Genomic DNA, 6,067 nt, shown 5'->3' with positions numbered 1-6,067 from the left:
TAGTAGAAAAATAAAACATTTCAAACAAAATATGAAACTCTATTATATGGCTGTTATTGCCTAAATCATACTTATTACCTGAATGAAAAAGAGAGAGGTTCACTTTTGTGAATGGTTTTAATGAAATCCCTGTTTGGAAGAATTGTTTCATATTTTTCTGATTGCATTCATCATGACACAATTTGAAAATTAACATGAATTAGAAAAAAAAAGCTTCTCTTTATTATATGCTGTATATTTTGCAAGAAAAAACATTTTTATAAAAGTCAGACATTGATTTCAATCCAGATTTAAATAGAGCAAAAATTACTAATGAGCAACTTCAGAAAAAAATCTACAGAATTTTTAAATGAAGTTGCTTTGTAGTTTGACACCTTTGCAGCAGAAAAGGGCAAAACCATCCAGATTAAAAATCATGGCGTGTCTTTTGTTATTTTTCTCTGAGCTTCGCATTTGAATTTGACTGTTTTATGTACATACAACTCCAGACACTTGCTAAGACACAACCTTCTGACACTATCTCTTTGCCAGAAAGATGCAAATTGAAGACCTGAAATCTAATATGCAATAAATCTAAACGTGTCAGGAGAGTTAGCACAAGCAGCACATAAGGGGACACTCTCTTTTCTTAATCTGTAAAAGGCAAATGTCATGGTTGATGCATCAACCAAACTGCGTTCAGTGCAGTTGCTGAGTCAGGCGTACCGGCTCTGCTGAGCAGAGGACGAAGGATGGAGATGTACAACTGTGCATTCCATCTTGGGAGAGGAATAACGGAACTCAGGACGGACCCACAAGGGTGATCAAACACAGCTTTGGGAGATTTCAAAATAAAAATGGAAATTCCCCAGAAAATGCCCCACTGAGAGTTGCTAAAGAGCTCAGAGCCTAATAGATGTGTTGTTTATATTGGAGTTAAGAGGACTTCCAAAGGGGTGAGCAGAATACAGCAGTGCTTCCCGTGTGGGATGGATTCTGCTGGTGGAAGATTATTTTTAAGGGGTATGCAAGAAAACTTTATTTTTTTTTTTAATTTGTTAAAAATTTGATTATGCATTTAATGAATACATATTAACATATAACAAGCACACTAAACTTTTCAGTTTGGGGATTGCTAGGATAAAAGTTATAAAAATCGCAATAAATTACGTTTAAACGAGATTATTTGAGAATAGTAGTAAAGAAATAATGGTCCAGATGACACGTGGATTTGGACAACAGTTCTAAAGATGGTCATGATAATGGCGGAACAGGATAGTAAAGAAAAGAAAAGAAACCATTTAGAAAAGAAACCGGCCCTCTTTCCCTTTGCTTTCCCTGGAGATAGGGGTATAGGAGACTCTCTTATAGCTTAACTCACCTTTTGGAATCAAGCTATTAACACTGTCTGTGCCGACAAGACTATATTCCCAACTTTATACTCTATTCTTGCCCCTCACCCCCTCTTCCTCACCTCCACTGCAACGCACTCCCAGAGGTCAGATACTGCAGCTCTGGCATTTAGTGCCTAGCACACAGTAGGCACTTAATAAATGTAAGAATGAATGAATAACTGTTTTGTCTCTACACACCTCTGAACAGCTTGACACCTTCACATCTTCAGTATCAACCCCGTCCTTGATGCCAAAGTGTTTCTCTCGCAAGTCACCTTTCCCGTGCTTTCTGAGCACTTCAAGTTTTGGGTCCTTTAGACTTAACGACCTGATGCACAAAAGCTCAGCGTGGAATTAAAAAGAAAAATCCCAGGATGTGTGGTGGTCTTCTCAATAGTTCCCTCTGCACCATATTGTCATGTGACTTAGGATATTTTTTTAAGCTGCAGGGTTGGCCCTCAAAAGCTTACAACACAAGAAAGAGAATCCCATCACCGAGTCCATGGTGATTGGAGAGGCATGGAAAGGTCTACGTCAATGAGTAAATGTCATTTCTCTTCCTACAGAGATTGGTTAGGAATAAGCAAGGGACCCACAGGAGATGTGGAGAGATCGCTTGTGGTCTCTGAGAAAGAAAATAATTCCCACTACAGGAGAAATCCTTTAGAAACAATCACCTATTTTCCACTAGATCTAGCTGGGTTCAGCTATGATGTCTGGCACTAGTGTTAACCATCTAGTCACCAACCCAAGGATAAAGTGGCACACAGAGCCAAGCAGAACCAGGGTCTGATGGGAACTGGAGCCAAAGCCCAATCTAAGCTCCTGATCTGTACTGGATCTGAAGCCCTAATGAAGGTCTTACCTTCGGTGAAGCGATAAATTCTATTTATCAACGATTTTATCAGATTTATTTTCTATAACTTGTGGCAAATACATTTCTATAGATATTTATCTATATATTACATATATTCACATATTATACATTTATATATTTTATATTTATTCACAGATAGCTACATATGTTTTTTAATCTACACAGGGCATACATCTGTTATTATAAAACCATTTTCTCTGATGAGACACTGATAAAATTATAAAAAAGAGGAAAGTTATCATATTGATTACCTTGTTAGTGTTGTTTTGTTATTGTAGTGCTTTTTATATTTCTCTGCTGTACCAAGAGCCAAAATAATAATAATGATAATACTAATAACTAGCCCTTATTAAACATTTGCTACGTACCTGACAATCTGCTGAATGCTTTACAGGTTTCACCATTTAATCTTCCCAATACCTTTGAAGTAGTTCCCAAATTTATTTCCATTTTACAGATAATAAAATTGAGGCTCAGATATTTAAAGATTTATAGTCTCTGATTGATTGAACATCATTAATTTAGCCAGTGGCCAAATGATATTTCATTTTTATTAATTCTGACCACCTTACTAAGATAAATTTATGACTATTCTCTATTAATACATGTAGTATCTATTAAACATGTACCAATAGCATCAAAATTTCAGGAGGAAGGAGTCTTTCAATCCAGTTGATTTAATCCTCAGGGTCTAGGTCAATATCTAGCATAACAAATGCTCAATAAATATTGAATGAATAATGATGAATGAATGGACAAGTGAAGATATTTACCTGTCTTGGTCAATTTGGGCTGCTACAATAATTATTATAGATTGGGTGGATTAAACAACAAAAGTTTATTTCTCACAATTCTGGAGACTGGAAGTTTAAGGTCAGGATACCAGCATGGTTGCGTCTGGTGTGAGTCCCCTTCCTGGTTTACAGAAGACAATCTTCTAGTTTTATAATCACACGGCTTAGAGCAGAAAGAGGTAGCAAGCTCTCTTGTCTCTTCTTATAAGGACATTAATCCCATCCTGAAGACCATTCACATAACCTAGTCACCTCCCAAAGATCTCATCTCCAAACACCATCACATTGGGAATTAGGGCTTCAATATATAAATTTCGGGGATACAACATGTAGTTCATAACTTTGCCCAAAAGTACTTAGGTTGAAAGCATCACAGATGACTCAAATGCTAACAGTCTTAAATGCTAGAATATTTTGTATCAGTGTAGGTAGTGCTATTCCATGCTAACCTCTTCACCAGAATCACCACACTTAAGAAAATGCACTGACTTTGAAACTCAGGTGATGTGGCCAGTGCATCTGCATTTGTATTAAATTCATCAACTTCTTACGTTTAAGACTCACAGCCATTGACTGAATCTTCGCAATAGAGATAAATAGCCCTGAGAGTAGAGACTGTTCAAAGGTTTAGATGGTTTAATTCATTCTCTGGAATTTATCCTTTCTGGTTTTTTTGGAGTTTTCCAGATCAGTGCCTTCAAATTATCCTTCAAATACAGTTGTAACCCTATACCTTCCACCTGCATAACACTTGGGAGCTGCTAAAGAACTTTTGAATGTAGTCTCTCATCTAAGCCCCTAGCACTTGCTGAGACCAGCAAGACAGACACCAATTTACACTGAGAAAAGGAAGGCTTGGGACATGAGAAAAGGAAGGCTTGGGACATGAAATGACTTATTAGCACATAGAGAGTAACCGTTCAGCTGTCTAAAGAGGCTAGTTGTTACCCTGGTCTTATTTTTGGCAGCTTCTCCAATTCCATTAAGAGCTGAAAAAATATACTGTAAGCTAAATCTTTGAGACCACCTGCCCTGAGCAAATGTCAAGATGACATCTGAGAATTAAACCTGAGCAGAGGTAGCCATTGCTATAGTAATTCCCCCTGATTCATGTTTGGCTGTAACCTCAGACTCATTGCTTTCACCTAAAATTCTCCTGTAAAAACAAAAGTTGGAGTCGTGGTGATGTAGAGGGAAATGTCTGCCAAGACAATGGGGTAGAGCTTTGCTCCTGTCTTTTACCATGCCTCACTACACATGACATGGGTCAATGTCACCTGCCATCTCTAGTCAACTACAGGACGCAGCCAATTCGGAAAACATGTAAACGCTCCAACACTGGGATATAATTTCTGCCACTATATTTTTTTATTGATTCGAGTTTGCATTAGGCTTATTCTTATTTTCTTCCTTCTTTCCTTTCTTCTTTCCTTCGATTCTTTTTTCTCTTTTTCTTTCTTTTTCCATTTCTCTCTTCATCTCTTCCTTCCTTTTATTTCTGTTTATTTATTTTCTTTATTCTTTACTTCTTTTTACAATGAAGTTCACTTTTAGTGGAATAGAATTTTGAGGTGTGTTAATTAATAGTCTATGAAATTAAGAATATTGTATTTACTTTCAATCTCTTACTTATTTAAGACCTAGAAACATTCCAAAAAGAAAGAAAAAAACTAAACCAAACCAAACCAAAACAAAAAACACTGCATTTCATTAGAGTAGAAAAATGGTTTATTTTGGAAGTTATTTTAGATTGTATTTTATCATAAAATTTTAAACATCAATTTAAAAGCAAATTATTTACCTTATAAATCATCACAAGTCTAAATATAAAAATTTCTCTAGATGGTATTTACATATCTCCCTTGCACAAAAAAGAAAACGACATATAATACCAACGGGAGAAAGTCTGTATTAAAAATAGGTATTATACACGTTTCTTATTAAGCCTTCAACACATCAAAATTATTGTTTGTTTCCAATGACAAGTAAGTAGTTAGAGGGCTTCTGAATTGGAGGTTTGAAAAATACTGCCAATACAATGTTCTCATTCACACTCTCAGCTCCTGAGAAATTCTACAGGAGCAAAAACGTGAAAATTGAATAAGAAAATATATCCATGGAGTGTTGTTATAAATAGTAAAAGTGCCAAAGAAGAAATAATAGCTATGCTATTTTTGGTTTTTAAATATATGAGATATTTGCTAATCCCCCATCACCATAGCATCTGGCTACATTCAAAGGTGCTTAAAGGAAAAGATGAGTCTATGTGTGATATTCAAAAAAAGAATTCTGTACGAGCGTAAACTGTGAAGGAGATAAAGAAATTACTTTCAGAAAGTGCTATGTCAAAGAGATTAATCCTGGCACAGATGTATTTGTTGGCACTGGCTATAATATAAGTATTGTACATGTCCTTCAAAATTGCTAGTATTCAACCAAATAAATAAATGCCATTTTAAAAAGGCCAAGTATGTTAGGGAAACTAATAAACATCAGAAAGCAAGAATGCATGTATTTATCTGGTCATATATTTTAAAACTCACAGAGTTAACAAGCATTTTTATATTAGATGGTGCCACTGTTTAACTGTTTTTATAGATCAAAATGGGCAATTATCAGCAAACCATATGGTTCAGCCTGACGGAATATCTATTATCAGGTGACATCATTCTTGATTCATTGTCCAAGTAACATAGGTGACATATCAGCTATCTAAACTGGAAAATAATAGGTTTGACCTAAAACATTTAAGTGGGTTGCAACGTAAAATTAAATCTTATTCTCTAGTTGTAAATTCTTATACGGGCTATTATCTACCTCTGTTGATTTCTTGCACGTTAATATAATATCTTATCCAAATCAATTTCATTTCTGGCTTAAAACATTCATGAGCATCCAGGTGATATCATGAACAGAACATTCATTTTGTTTTACTCATGGTGCCTATTCCGTGTTGGTCACAACTTCCTCAAAACGTCTTTCCGTATCTCACACACATGGTGGTCTGAAAAATTTCAATAGAG

Source organism: Pteropus vampyrus, unplaced genomic scaffold, assembly GCF_000151845.1.
Source record: "Pteropus vampyrus isolate Shadow unplaced genomic scaffold, Pvam_2.0 Scaffold93, whole genome shotgun sequence".
NCBI classification, from domain to species: Eukaryota; Metazoa; Chordata; class Mammalia; order Chiroptera; family Pteropodidae; genus Pteropus; species Pteropus vampyrus.
Note: the sequence above shows the minus strand (reverse complement) of the source record.